Raw genomic sequence first — 15956 nt, 5'->3', positions numbered from 1 at the left:
TTGCCACCAAGCCCTCCAGCCATTTTCCATGCTACAAATAATAACACAGCTCCATGCTTGCAGATGCAGGCTGTCCTACTAGACCAAGTGATGTGTGAATTCCCAGTGCACCTGCAAAGATGTGTAATTACCCCTGAGTAATTTTTCCTGAGGGCATTCAGGGAAGGAAAGCATGGTCCCACCTAAAGTTTCCCTGCTTTTGGCAAATTCCCACATATTTCAAAGGGAGTAAAAAGAAATCAAAAGGAGAGAGTAATATTTGTTTAATGAATCTGCAGGAGTATATTTCTTTCTGAGAAACTTATTAAAAGTCCCTTCCTCATGGGTATGTGGCTGGTGAGTAGGTACTTTGTCAAGCCTGAAAGGAAAAAAAACCCAGATCGGAAGTCTGATCACATTAAAACCATATGTGCAGCATATGTCAGCAGTTACAGAGAGCTTTAGAAAAAATAACTACAAAACCTCGGCTTCTGACTTCAAAGGGGTTTTAAAAGAGCCAAAATGTTGATCACTAAATTTCTGCCCATTAGGGAAAAGTCATGAGGATTTGTGTGTGTGAGTATGTGCATGTGTGTGCCTGTGTGTGTCTGTCATTGTGAATGGTTTTGCTACAGAAAACTAACTAGAGGCTCCTACCATAACAAAAAATCCTACCAAAGCTGGCTTCTTCCCTGGGACACTACAAATCTCAGCACACACTGAGTCAGTTTTTTCACAAGCCAGGGCTCTGTTTTAAAGCCCAGTCCTGCCTCTGAAAAATGGCTTTGTTCAACAACAGCACCATGGGGCTCTCTGTTTCCTGCCTCCCCTGGTTTCAATATGACATATACATTGTTTGCTCTCACGAGGGTAATGGTCTTTCCATCAGCTGTTGAGACCAAAGACTCATTGTGGGTTGGAGGAGTTTACACAGGCACTTTCTCTTTTCATCTACAATCATCTCTCAAAACACTTCAGCGTGAAGGTTGGTGGTAACACCCCCTTCATGGCCTTGATCCTCTTCTTTACTGCTATGGAGTACCTTTAATGAGGGAAAAGTACCTTTTCCCTGCACAAACTGTAGTTGTACTGGGTCCCTTGAAGAAACAGGGGTGAAATCCCTAAGCCAAATACTTGGAGACCTAAAGGCAGAGTGGGGGCAAACCCTCCTTAGCTCGTGGCTTAGCTGTCAGCACATGCCAGCTGTGTGTGCCCTGCAGCTGCAGCCTTTGGAGGTAAGGGCAAGGGTTAACTCCTCCATGGAAGCCTGTGCATTGCTAAAGCAGACTTGACACTTCTCAGGCACCAAGCAGGAGAAGGTGCATGGGGAGATCCCAGCTCCCCCATCAGCTGCAAGCTTTCCCAGGGAGAAGAAGAACGCCCTTCCCAAGAGGGTTTGGGGATAGCAGAGACGTGAGAGCCATGGGAAGGCAGCAGCACAGAGGTGTTAACAGCCCTGCGGGATGCGGCTCATTGGAGAAACTGGTTCCACCGGGATGGTGCAATCCCCTTAGTTCACACATAACCCTTTTCCCTCCCACCATGAGGTTCCACTGGGGCAGTTGCACGTGTCTGTGAACTGGAAAATGGCAATTAGAGACTTCTTGTAAAAGAGCTGGTGAAAAATCAACGCAAGTACATAGAGCTTCTAGGAAGCAGGCTGCTGTGGGTATGTGGATTCTACATGACAGAGCTGTGGCAAAGGACACCTTTGGGAGGTCACACTGGACCAGACAGGATGGGAAGGCAACAGAAACTTGCCTCCCAAGCAGTCCCACTGAGATACTTGGCTAACCCCACATCCTGATCCTGCTGCTGTTCTGTTGAGTAGAAGATGGATACAACTCAAGATGGGGTTTCTTAGTCCTCTGTACTGGCAAAGGGGTGCAAGGAAAGGCGGCTTCTCTCTCAGGGGACAGGGGCTGGGAAAAGAGATTCTGTTCTTTCTCATGTGGCAGTTCTCCAGCAAGCCCCATGCACCATTCTCTCCCCAGTCAATGGCTGTCAAATATGAATCTCCCTGATGTCCCAGATAACTTCCCTCAATAGACACCTTTTAAATCCCTACACAGCACACACCACAGGAGAACCTCATTTGATCCTTGCTTCACCTAGCCCTCGGCTTTCCTCCTCTATAAAACTGACCTCCAGCACACAGACCTAAAATAACATGAATTTCTTCAGTCCAACTTAGGGACTGGGTGATTTAGGATTTTCTCTGCTGCTGTTTTCAAGGCTCTTGGGAAAGGCTTCAAGTTGATAAGCGAGATAGGAATGTCCCTGACATTTGTCCCTCACCAAAAATATTTCTAAATTCAAGCTGGTGGGAGATCTGAAGTGCCAACTCATTCAGCAAACTACATGATATTTTGTTCAAGGATCCAGTTTCTTGGTCATCTGGAAACATTGACCTCATATTGATATTGCTTTGAAAATTAAGGATATATCAACCATTGAAAGCCACAGCAAAAAATTTTAAAGAAAATTTTTGAGTTCCCCTGTGACAAGAAAGATATTGAAGTGTTGAAGGGTGTCCAGAGAAGGGTAACAGAGCTGGGGAGGTATCTGGAGCACAGGTTTGATGAGAAAAAGCTGAGGGACCTGGGGGTCTTTAGCCTGGAGAATGGCAGGCTGAGGGGGACCTTATTGCTCTTGACAGCTGACTGAAAGGAGGGTGCAGCCAGGTGGGGTTGTGGTGCTTTTTCTAAGTGACAAGTGATAGAACAAGAGGAAATGGCCTCCAGTTGGCACCAGGGGAGGTTTAGATTGGCTACTAGGAAAAAAGTCTTCCCCAAAAGGGTTTTCAAGCACCAGAGCTGTTGATGGAATCACCATGTCTGGAGGTGTAGATGCAGCATTTGGAGTGGTGGGCTTGGCAGAGCTGGGTTATTAGTTGGACTCATTGATTGTAGAGGGCCAGCTTGATTGATGACATGATTCTATGGTTCAAGATCTTGGTGAAGTTTCAAAGAATAGTTATCTTCTTTTCTCATTCCTGTTTTTGTAAGGAAAAGCTGTTTTGTGGTAACCTGATTCATGAGCTCAATGCACTTGGGAGCTGAACACACTTCAGTTTTGGATATGGTCTGCAAGATTGCAGAAAGAAATTCAAACCAGCCCAAGGAAAATTAGTTAAGAACAATGGTTGTGACTCATACGAATTCTAGAAAGTCATTTTGATTGTTTGGCCCAAAGGAATAAGAGCAGATAACACCATACAATCACTTCATGTATGGGACTGTAAACAGAGGGACAAAGGCTGTGCAGGTTTAGCTGCGGTGGATCGAGCAAGGAAGGGGAGATTAAATTTAGCTGGCTATTAGGAACAATTTCCTGAGAGTGAAGATAATTAGGCAGTGGAACTGTTTTGCCTAGTGAGGTAATTACTGCACAAACACTAGATGGACGCAAGCCAAGATTAGATAAGTATAGTGGAAAATGTAGTACAAGGTCTCTCCTGATGAGCCCAGAGGGGCTGCCTTTGCTGGCCATGTGCCCGGCCAAGCAGTCACAGCAAACTTTCCCTGAAGTGTTCTAGAGACAACAGGGCCTTTACTGGGACAGGGACTGCAGGAACAGAGCTGGCTCTTTCATCAGGGCAGAGAGCAACACAGAGCAATGCATCAACCCCACCTGCCATAAAAGCCCACAAAATGTCTGAGGAAGTTAGGAAATGGAAGTTGAAGCAAAAAAAGAAATCTAAATTGTAACTTTTGTGAGGAAATATGAGCCTTTGCTAAGCTTCGTAAAGCCACTTTTTGTTTCATATGAGACTTGGATGTTTCTGCACTTGTTGGTTCATGTTGGATTTTTTCCCTTTTCACTAACAAATGTGGAGTGTTTGCTGAGTCTGGAGCTGGGACAGCTTCCAGAGAAAGGAGGCAGATTTTTGGAAGAGTCACAGGGTTGAGAGCAGAGCAGTTAAAATTCTGGACTCCTTTAGTATCTCTCAGAAGGAGGGAACATCTGAGTCCTCTCCAAAATGTACTTTCCTCAGCTACGACAGTATAGGGTATTAGGGTGTATTTAGGTTGTATTAGGGTGTATTAGACTGTATTAGGGTGAGGAGATGGGAGAAAAACCCTGTCCCACTGACAGACAAGGCTTCCTCTCAGCAGGAGATGGTACCCCACACATGGTGCTGTAGCATGGCTGAAGTCTGGAAGCAAAAGACAACATGGGTAAAGGAGCAAGGAAGTCATTTTGGGCTAAAGTAGAAGCACAGAGTGATGCTCTTGGGGTACCCATGGAATCCATCTAGGTACCACACTAGGTAATCTAACCCTGGGATTAAGCTCATTCTCACAGAATGAGAAGCCCCTGAAGGGCAACAGGCACTCTTCCCCTTCAACAGCCATTCACTTTTGGGAGCATTTCTGGACCATACCCTGATATAATCCAGTTAGAGGTTATCCCAGCTCAAAAACTGGCTCTGTAAGACAGAGGGGAGCATGAATGTATAGGACACCCACCTATCCACCCCAAAATATGGAAGCAGAGCAATGCTCAGTGTCAGCCCCGGGTTTTATCCGACGGCTATTTACTTAACGCAGTTAGTTGTCAGGTATTTCACACTGGAAATTAGGTCACTTAATCAAAATTCTGTGTTGTCTAGAGATGCTTAAGAACAGTGTATTTTCCCACTATATTGGCAATAAACCCCTTGATTTATTTGCCTGCCTCATTAAATAGGTGTGACCGTTTTAAAGGAGGGGACAGAGGCAACTTTTTTTCCCACCACCATCACCACTATCATTTTTCAGTTTAGAGAAATTCCTCCTGAGTGGAAAGAGCCAGAGCTGAGCAAACAGCATTAAGGATGAGTGGGCCAGGAGTGAGGGAACCCTGCATCATCGTGCCTTCATCTGCTGTACAGTACCATTCCAAGATTTGCACATGGGTATTTTCAGCCTGTGGGCTGGAGCTCCAGCTGGGCAACCTTCAGGTTGGAATCTTAGAATCATTTAGGAAGGAAAAGACCTCCAAGACAATCAAGTTCAACCATTAAACAGCACTGCCAAACCCACCACTAAACCATGTCCCCAGCTACCACATCTACACGCATTTGAACACTTTTAGGGATGGTGACTCCCCTACTTCTCTGGGTAGCCTTTTGCAATATCTGACAACATCTTGGGGAGAATTTTTTTCCTGCTATCCAATATAAACTTCCCTGGTACAACTTGAAGCCACTTTGTCTGGTCTTGTCATTGTTACTTGGGAGAAGAGACCAAACTCCACCTGGCTACAACCTTCCTTCAGGCAGGTGAAGCTTACAGAAATTTAATCTCCCTCCCCCCCAGCAGCACTGGCTACAGCAGCAACAGCATGTTGACCATGTCTAATTCCAGAGGATGCTCTTTCCCACAGTCCTGACGCTCCATTACCCTCTACCTTCGAGCTCAGACAATGATGAAGGACTCCTGTCATCACCTATGGTGCAATCACACCAAAGTGCCTGGCATATCAAATTGCTCCTCCAAGCAGGATACAGCACTATTTAGAGCAGTTAGCACCAAGCATCTAATATGCACTGGGTTGCCCTCAGAATGCAATCCAGATTCAATTCTGCTGTCTCTTCTGTTCCTAACTAAGGCCTGTTCAGACATTTCAAGGATATTTTTACAGTGACCACAAATTCCTTTCCTGGCTAGTATCCCCTTTTGACCTCCTTCGTGCAAAGCAGATATTTCCCACTCCAGTGTATTAGTCCCAGATGATTCAGGGGCTGAATTAATTAATTTTGTCTGTGCTGGTGTTCTGTTGATGTACATCTCTTGAAACCGGTAATGTTACTCCTCTTTAAAGTGTTCAAACAAGTAAGGTTTATGTGACTCCCACGAAGTTAAATCAGGTTGAACACCCCAGTGTAAAGTACTAGGATAACTGGAGCTCAGCTCAAAACCTCTCATAACTGAACCTCATTTGCATGCCCTGGTACTTCCTTCCTGTGACTCTGCCATTCCAGATCTGGGGTACCCAGGAGAGGGATACATGAAAGGTCCAAAGGACCTCTCTAGTCACCCCTTTCCATGCATCCTTCATTTCTCCTGTGCCCTATCTCACCACACAACCCATCATCCTACAAGGAAGAAAGGGATCTGCATGACCTGAGATTGTTCTTTAATCATTACCTCACTAACTTGTGTTTTATTTCACTCATATGTCACCCATAATTTAAGTCTAGACCTAATAAACTCCTCTGGAACACGATGATACCATGGCCAGGCACAGTGTAGCAAAGTTCATGTGTGCTTGGAACCATTGCAAAATGTCCTGAAGCCACTTACATAAGAAAGTAAGAAGTGCCTGTTCATTGTGGTCATCGTTCGTCACCACTGTCTCAGCTCTTGCCAATTTACAACCCAGGGAGGCCAGAGCAGGCGGGTTGAGGCAGTTCATGATGTGAACTTTACCTAGGCAAATACAGGCTAGGATGAATAATTAACAGGAAGCTGCAATATCAAAGAGTCCTACGAAGGGTGGGAAGGGGCAGAGAGAATAAGGAGAGAATATCAGTCTTGTAAAAAAGCAGCATTTTTTCTGACTTTCACTCTAAGCCTGGACTCAACTGCTCTTCTCTGATCCAAGCAGAAGCTCTCTTGCAAGGATATAATTTGAGGAGAGACAGAAGGGGTGTTTTTTTGAGAAAAGCTTTGCAGGACATCCAGTGTGGTCAGCATATAGCCAGGTTTCTCCTGTGCAAAGAGGCACAAAAAGGAGGGGCAAAGATTCTCAAAACTGAATTAGGCACCCAAGCTCACACTTACCAGCTGCTGGTGGGGCTGAATGCCTTCTTTATTCCCCTAGAGAGTTTTTCCCTGAGCTGAAGCTCATGTTGAGGTACAACCAGGAGGTGCCTGCTGAAGTCAGCTCTGAAAGGCTATTGGCATGAGAGAAATGCTCTCTGCTTAAGCCAAAACCACTAAGCTGAATATTTTCCTACTGTGTGCATTGTGCCTTTTCTCAGTTAACTCAGAGCCATGGTTGTGTCTCCAGCAGAAGTAGAGGTGTCTATTTACCGATTTAGAACAGCCTGGGCACCCCTGGTGAGGTGCTTGCTATGGTTTGGAGAGCCCCAAAACTTCCACAGGTGTCTATGACAGGATACTGCTGTAGTTGAAGGAGGCACCTACCCACTCAGAAGAAAAGTTTGGTTCTAAATAGTGCTGAGATGGACAGGACTTTGAGCAACCTGGTCTATTGGAATGTGTCCCTGGAAATGGAAGGGGTTTCAGGACTAAATGATCTTGAAAGTCCCTTCCAACTCAGGCCATTCTATGATTGTATGATTCTATGGTTCTATGACACGAGAGCTCACACACCAACCTACTGTCACCCGAACCATCCAAAGGTGATCATGTTTCCCATATTTGGCTTCAAGGCCTGTGTCCCAGGGTCTGAGAACAGGCAGGCTTTGACTTGGTGTCATTTGCAAATTTACTAATGAAGGAGTCAATTCCCTCATCCATGTCATCAATAAAAATACTGAACAGAGCTGGCCCCAGCAGAGACCCCTGAGGGACACCACTGGTGACTGGCCCCCAGCTGGATGCAGCACCGTTCACCACCACTCTCTGAGCCCGGCCATCCAGTCAGTTCCTAACCCACACAGAGTGCTCCTGTCCAAGCCAAGAGGTGCCAGCTTTGACAGGAGTGTGCTGTGGGACACAGTGTCAAGGGCATTGCTGAAGTCCAAATAGACAGCATCCACATCCTTTCCTGCATCCACCAGGTGGGTCACCTGGTCATAAAAGGAGGTCAGGTTGGTCAAACACGACCTACCCCTCCTAAATCCATGCTGGCTGGGTCTGATACCCTGGCCATCCTGTAGGGGCTGCATGATGACACTCAATATAAACTGCTGTATTACCTTACTGGGTACTGAGGTCAGGCTGACTGGCCTGTAATTACCTGGATCCTCCTTCCCACCCTTTCTGTGAACGGGCATCATGTTGGTCAGCTTCCAGTTATCTGGAACCTCACCAGTGAGCCAGAATTGTTGGTAAATTATGGAGAGTGGCTTCACAAGCTCATCTGCCAGCTCCTAATCACCCTGGGATGGATCTCATCTGGGCCCATAGATTTATAAACATCCAAGCCATCTTCCCACTAAAGACTGAGGCACAGAAGGTGTTAAGCACTTCTGCCTTCTCCTCATCTGCAGCTACTAAATTCCCTCACTCATCTCTTAGAGAATGGAGGTTGTTCTTGCCCTTTCTTTTGCCATTAATGTATTTATAAAAATATTTTTTATTGTTCTTTATGGAAGCGGCCAGATTGAGTTCTAACTGGGCTTTTGCCTATCTAATTTTTTCCTACATGACCTAGCAACTCCCTTAGGCATTTCCTGAGGTACCTGACCCTCCTTCCAAAGGTGATACACCTTGCCCATCCATGCTGGTCGTTTTCCTCGACAGCTCATCTTTCAGCACAAAGGGACAGTTCCTGTGCCTTCAAGTTTTCTGTTTTGAACCATGACCACCTTTCCTGGACTCCTTTAAGGGCTGCTTCCCAAGGTATTTTCCAAATAAGTTTCTTGAACAGGTCAAAGTCTGACTTCTAAAACTCCAGTGTGGAAGTTTTATTGGTGCCCCTCCTTGTTTCACCAAATATTAAAGTCTCTATGATTTCATATATTGATGATGAAAAGTAAAAATCTACCAAAATACAGGAGGCAAGAGAGAACTCTGTGCTTTCTTTGCAATGTTTTACCAAAGAGGCATATTTAACCTATTTGTGCCCTTATTTCAGACAGAGACTGTGGGCTGGTAGCCCTACACCTGCTCTAGCATTTGGTGTTGTATGTTTTCAGCTTGGGTACTTGAATCTGTTTCACCACCCAAACAAGGCAGATTTCCTTTTGGAATGGAAGGGACCATCTGTGGCTCTTCTCAGATTTAAGAACTTAATATTTACAAATGCTTTCCATACAGAAAAGCAAGATCCAGGTGTAAGAATTTTCCAGTGTTTGTCTTAACACTTCCACACATGGAGAGCTGTACAGATTACTGAAGGGTTTTGATCTTGTTTTGTTCAGAATCTGGGTAATGAAGTTAGAAGAAATAAAACCACAACTGTTTGTGCTCTGTCTCTTTTCCTCCCTCCCTGCCTTCATCCATCTACCTCTGTATCTACCTATCATTTGTGCTGTTCTTGCAGTAACTGAATTCTTTCCCATAAATTCAGTGGCAATGGAGATGTTCCCAGTGACTGTCCTAGAGTTTTTGGAAGAATTAATGGTATTAAAATCCCTCCTGTGGTCAGGTTCCGAGCTTGTTCATTAATTTTGTTAACTTCTTGATAGTTTTTTTTTTTTCTATAATCAGCCTAAAGAGTGCATTCATATTTTACAGAAAATATATATGAATTCTTAGATTAATACAGATTCCAGGAGGATTTTATCTAAGATCCAAAAGCAAACTCCTTGCTGCTGGTCAGATGAAATTTTCTGGTGGGAAGTCTCCACACTTCTGTTTGAGAACCTCCCACTTCTCCCTTCAATTCTGTTCCCTGGGGAATTTCCACTGCTCTTTCTATTTCTTTCTGATCTGAATTTCTCAAATTTCAGTTTGGCAAACTAAACCCATTAACAAGAGAAAGAGTTTGCTGGGAATGGTATCAGTTTACACAGAGGTGCTAGGGTAAAAAACACACAATGTTTGAGTACAGGAAAGAACAAGGACTGGTGTATAAGAGGGGTCAGGGCAGGGTCTAGTAAGGAAAGAAGAACATCAGTTTGTTTTTCTTTCTCTCACTGAGAAATAGCACTTGGAGGAATCACTGAGAGGAGATGTGACCCAAAATGCATGTGCAGAGGGTTGCACCAAACTTGAAAAAAGAGATGAGGAGGCTCTGAGATGCCCAAATCCAGTAGAGATGGTCCCTGGCCAGGCTCTGTTGGTAACAAATGCTTGGCTCTGGAGGTCGGTTTTAGAGTAGGATCCAGCTCTCCCTAAGGGCAGCAAGAAGGGATGGGAACCAACAGGGAGACCTTCTAACAGCTGCCCTCCTATTCCAGATAATCTCTCCTCTATTGCTGTTTGGCATTGAAGTTCTTCGCATTTCAGGTCTTTCTAAATATGAGCAAAGGGGTGAGAAGGCAGAAGACAACAATGGTGGGAATGGTGTCAGTATTGGGATGCAGTAGGGAGGGAAGAATGTTGAACAGCTAAAGCTCTTTTTCCCTTCCAGCACACAGTGTTTTAGGAGATGCTTTACATCACTGGTAGTTCTTGACAGGAGCGTCCGGATTGAATCAGATATAACCCTGTCCATCTGGGCTTTTCTTCATGCATGTCCCCAAAATATCACTACACACATCTGACTTGCCTCCAGGGTGCCAGGATTTGGTATGGATATGCTTTGTTCCTGCTTTTTGCTCTGGGATGTGATGAGGGAAGGTCAGGAAGAACATGAAACACAGGAGGGGGGTAAGAAGAGAAGAGAACAGTGAGTGTTAGAGGAGACGCAAGGAATTCTTTCTAAATGGCAGAATTTTGCGGTTACAAAAGCAAAATATCTTTGTTTGCATTGGCTTCGAAAACAAAATATGTGTGAATGTTTGTCATTTATTCTTGATTTGGTGTCTAGTGGTAGCACTGGCTCTGTGAAAAGCTGGGAGCAGTGTTCCTGCTCCTGGTATGTGAAGATGAACTTGTGGTCGAGGGCCAGGCCAAGGAATTTTGCTCCTCTGCCAGGCCCTGAAGCAGACTGGCTGCCTCAGACACACAGCACGGCAGCAAGCATCCCTGTGTCTCAAAACGTTTAACCATCTGGGGGCATCTGTCTCCAAAGAGAGTGAAGACAGGGAAGGGGCAACTTGCTCCTGCCAGTTTGGAAAATGTTGAGTAGTGGATTAAAAAAATAATTTTTCTGGTGGGTTGGACCCTTTAATGATGAGGATTCAGTGCACCTTTGGATCAAAATCTTAACCAGCATATATTCTGGCTTTGGTCATCATTAAATTTAAGAGAAGACCCTCTCCCTGCTCTCTTTGTGAAGGTCAGAGCCTAAGCTCAGTCAAACACATCAGATATCTAATTCTCCTAGACTCACCCATCATTTCCTAGACCTCAACAAGGCTTTCCTGGCCACATCCTGGCGCTCCAAAGCTGAAGGGATCTGATAGGAATTCTGATAGATACTGTATTGTACTTCATGTATGTATTGATGTGTAGTCTTTTGTCATGTTAATGCTTGCAAAGGTTTTGAGGCTCTTGGCAATAAAAATGATTTGGGGATCAGGTGATCACACGCATTGCATATATCAGTTTGCTGAGCAGGGAACAGATTTAAGCCCACATTTAAGGGAATTCTAGGCTTAAATGCATTCTGAAGGCGTCCCAGCTTGTTGGTTTTATGCAGTTCTGCTATAACAGCATCTGCTGGGATATTATTCTCTGCATTACTAAGGCCAAAACTTAGGAGATCTCTGTATCTGCAGAGTAATACAGGATGGTATTTTTGTTTTGGTTTCTGTTTCAATTCCTCAGTCCTTACACAAGCTGTTACATGAGGGCTGCAAGCTGCAGGCTGCCTACCTTCCTCTATTACTAAAAGCACCACTCATATCTCAGGTAAAGCTTTCCCTCTGTATTCTCTTGCTTTATTCCATGTCAGCAGCTGGCTTAATTTTGAAAGGTTTGATCTGCAGAGGGGTGAAAGCACACAGCCACACAGCCAGGGAGATTTCTGAGCATGGCAAGACAAAGCGATCTTTTCTCTCTGTATGCCTTCCTTGGATTTATTGTCTGCGTCAGCCAGGCTCCTTGTTCCAGCTGCAAGTTTTTATTATTTCAAGAATAATTGTTTGGCTAACAGAGACCTCTCCCTGCAGACCAAGGGAAGGATCAACCCAAATTGATATTGCAGATGGAAGTTTGCTTGGAACAGCTCACAATACCAAAGTGAAAGCAAAGGGGTTTTAACAGAAGAATCTGCCTTTTTTTTTTCCCTCTGGTTGGTCTTTCTCCCCACTCTCTCCCGCCTCTACCACTTTGAAAAAAAAAAAAAAAAGAAATATAAGTGCAGAACTATGTAACTGGAAGAAAAGCAGCATAAAGACAGACTATCAGGTTCCCTAAAGTGCAGATTCAAATGCAGTGGCTTATGGTATATGTGGGTCAGGTCCTTTGGAAGAAATAGAGAAGATACACAAAAGAGGCACCTACAGCATCCATTTACCCATCCACTCATGGGTTGCTGTGAGTCCTGAAATGGCTGATTGGCTCCTCACTTATTGAGCTGAAGCATCAGAAAAGGGAGCCTGAAAATTACCCTTTTGTCCCAATTTCTCACCCATCAGATGAGATTCATCACCAACACAGCAGTGGGAACAGGAGATGGGAAGAGCATCAGTTACTCTGGTAGTGAAGCAATACGGGAGATGAGAACTGTCCTGGATGTGGAAACATTATGTGGTCTTGTTTGTCTTTCTCTAAATACTTGGTTTTACTGATGAGATTAAATCCCCACTCTGTGTGAGGTTAGCATTAATTCAGGGCAGCAGTGCTTCTCTCCACAGGCTACAGCCAGACTTCTGCCATTGTCCTGGGGAGAAAAATGTATGTCCAAAGCACAATGCCTGTCAGCCCCAGACAGGCTGCTCTGTTGGCAAAACCACACAAAACTTCACTTTTCCAAGAGCAGTCTATAGTGTCGAGGTCCCCAGTGCTCAGTCCTGGTTATGGCTGCTAATATGAACTCCACACTTAACCCACAGGCCCCAGTTGCTCTCCACAAGACATCCAGATGTATCCCTAAGCTCCACACACTCCACTTTTCCACAGTCACAACTGCATGACTCAGTTCTGCACAGCAGTTTTCATTTCCAAAGCGTTTTGCAAACATGAGCTGACTAAGCCTTGCCAGACCCCATTCCTTGCCAATTGTATTGAAGGGGCCTCTGAGGAGAGTGGCTACAGCTCAGCCCAGAGGTGCAATTTCATTTTCAATTGTATGTGCATTTGGGGGGAGGTTGAGAGACGAAAATGTTGTTGTTCAGTTGCTGCTGAGATTTTATGCTTATTTCGTTGCCATGTCTACTTATTGAGGAATGCAACAATGCTAGGTGGTGATAACAAGCTCACCTCAGAGCATGGGACTTCTGGGCCTTGAGGAAAGACAATAAAGGTGATAGTTAATGTCTCTTCAGTGTTAAAATCTGTGACTACAAGAAAGATGATATGCTGTTTCCGAAACTGTACACCATCTTCCTCATCCCACCTCCACCCCTAAGGCTGGAGGGAATTAGAGCAGGGGTTGCAGTTTTCACAGATCAAAAACTCTGGCTGCAATAAATTCAAGCAAAAAACCAGTTCTGGTCTCTCAGTCTTTTCATGCCATAGGCTTCTCCTCTCATATTACACCACCTGGTGCTCTTCATGCTGCAGTTGGCGGTGACACCACAGACAGAGGGGTGATGTACTGGGAACAGAATAACATGGGGAGAGGATCTCCATTACATGCCTTCACAGTTATTCCATTAAATCACAGAATTGTTTGGGTTGGAAGAGACCTTAAAGTATCTCTTGTCCCCATCAGGGGCACCTTCCACTAGACCAGAGCTCCATCCAAGTTGGCTTTAAACATTTCCAGAGGTGGGACAACCACAGCATCCCTGAGAAACCTATGCCAGTGCCTCCCCACTCTCACAGGGAAGAATTTATTCCTAATATCTAATCTAAACCTGCTCTATGTGAGGTTAAAGCCATTCCCCCTTGTCAAAAGTTCCTCTCCAGCTCTCTTGTAGCACCTTTAGATATTGGGAAGGTCTCTAAAATCTCCCCACAGCCATCTCTTCTCCAGGCTAAACAACTCCATATTTCTCAGCCTGACTCCCTGGGAGAGGTACTCCAGCTCTCTGAACTTCTTCATGGCATCCTTTGGACTCACTCCAGCAGGTCCAGGTCCTTCTTATAGTGGAGGATCAACAGCTGGACGCAGTACTCCAGAGCAGAGCAGAGGGAGAAAATCATCTCCCTCAACCTGCTGGCCACACTTCTTTTGATGCTGTCCAGGACACAACTAATTTTAGTCTTCTAGCTACTAGTGAAATCCCAAACTGTGATATGCTGATTTCACATAAAGCTTGTCTCCATGTTTTGATATTAAAATTTTAAAAAATCTTACAAAATTATTTGGAGCAGTCCTAGGGGCTCTGAGGTGGAGACAGGAGAGTTAAATGCTCAAATCCCAGAGAAAGAAATTCTTGGACTTCAGACCAATTACTTTGCATCTCTGCAAAGAGCTGGTATTTTCCAAGCCATGGAATTTGTATATCAACACCTGTTTTACTAGGAAACAGGCACCCAGATGCCCACAAACTTCTTTGAAACCCTGTACTTTTGATGCTAAACTTTATAATTTTAACATATTTTGAAGGAAAGCAGAAGCGAAAAGCATCATTGAAGTCACTTCCTGTGGAATGCATGAACCTTCTTCTACTCATCATCCCAGACATCACACATCAGCATCAAGTAGTGCTGAGCTACCAGTGCTTGAATATGGGAGTTCAAATGGTCAGGATGCCATCAGGGCCTTCAGTTATCTCCTGCACCTGTTGTGACAGCTCAGTTTTAGCATTTGTGAACCACAGCTCAGGAAAATGGAAGTGCCTGTTTAAAATACTGACACAAGATGTAAACCCATACAGAAGAAAAACTCAGTTTTATCAGAGAAGACTTGGCCTGGGGAAGAGCTAGTCTAAGCAAACCATGGTCTGGTCTGTACCATCTTGCAGTCCAAGCCAAAAAAAAACATATGTATCTTGGATGCTTTTGGATCTCTATCTTGGATGCAGAACATGTCTCAGAAGCACAAGTCACTCGAAATTATAAGCAGAAAAGAGCACTCAAGAAAATCACCAGAAGAGGAAGTCATATGTTGGCATCTCCCTGGTCTGACCATGGTTTTACTGATCGTTATATCCTGTAGAGTAGCTTTGGCAATTTGATAAATATCATTGATTTTCCTAAATGCAGACTCCAAGCAATGCATCTTTGAGAACAGTCTATCAGTTTCACTCATAACTAAGTGTATTTCTATTTAGGTATTGACTGTTACTGTAAGAGGCTGTGAGTCAGGAGTGGAAGTGCCTTAGAAGAAACACTCTGCTATAGTCAGTGCCATGTTTGTGAACTTCATAACGAGTGAAATTTTATTGCTTTAGTGATGCAGCACATAAACTTGAATGAACATGGTAAATCATTTCAGCTCTGGGATCCCCAAATCATTGGAAATTCAGCTATGGTTGGTTAAGAAAAAATATTAGCTACAGATGGTTTCATCCTTCATTGTCCTATTTCAGTCCTGGTTAGTTCCAGGGCAGGAATATTTTAGCTGTTAAGGAGGGAAGGTGATTTGCAATCAATATACACATTGGCACTAGCACTTCACAAAAGAGAACTAACTCTAATTGCAGAAAGATCACAGCCAATTTACATTCGCAACACTCGCTTTTGATGTACTTCTCTTGAGAAACACCAGTTGCACATTGATTTTTCTACACTGAATGTGATGAAAGCTGGATGAAGATGCTCTGCTTGTCACATTTCAACTCCTTCCTCCATAGAGTGCTTTCAGGTGTGCTTCAGTTGTTTAGAAATGCCATCAGACATCACTGGTCTCTGTGGTTTGCTGTGCACACTGAACCCTACAGTCTGGGATCCCAAGGAATATCTGTCTGCCGAGATACCAGCTGGGGCTAAAAGGAAATTCCTGGTGAAATTATTTTGGAATTCATCAGATCATAGAATGGTTTGACTTGGAAATGGCTCTTGATGATCACATAGTTCCAACCCACCTACCATGGGCAGGGATACCTGTCACTAGCAGAGGTTGCTCAGAGCACCATCCAGCCTGGACTTGAACATTTCCATGGATGTGGGAATTGCCCTGAACTTATTCATTTGCACCACACAAAAGGACTACCAAAGACCACCATTCTGGCCACATCTCATATGGTTTTGCAGTGG

At 44.4% G+C, this 15956-nt stretch overlaps 1 long non-coding RNA gene across 3 annotated transcripts; it reads right to left on the bottom strand.

The window, feature by feature from the left end:
• Nucleotides 1–270: 270 nt before the first annotated feature.
• LOC111926538 (uncharacterized) lies at nucleotides 271–7222 on the bottom strand. Of its 3 annotated transcripts, none has more exons than XR_002863049.1 (3): nucleotides 6750–7222; nucleotides 6270–6395; nucleotides 271–358 (listed from the first exon to the last, which is right to left on the bottom strand). It is a non-coding gene; the product is annotated as an uncharacterized LOC111926538 (long non-coding RNA). The 3 variants fall into 3 exon arrangements; XR_015283965.1 differs by having other exon boundaries at nucleotides 7116–7222; XR_015283966.1 differs by lacking the exon at nucleotides 271–358 and adding an exon at nucleotides 4837–4918.
• Nucleotides 7223–15956: the final 8734 nt, after the last annotated feature.

This window comes from Cyanistes caeruleus, chromosome 3 (genome assembly GCF_971803275.1).
Source record: "Cyanistes caeruleus chromosome 3, bCyaCae1.hap1.1, whole genome shotgun sequence".
NCBI classification, from domain to species: domain Eukaryota; kingdom Metazoa; phylum Chordata; class Aves; order Passeriformes; family Paridae; genus Cyanistes; species Cyanistes caeruleus.
This window is presented reverse-complemented; position numbering and strand designations above follow the sequence as displayed.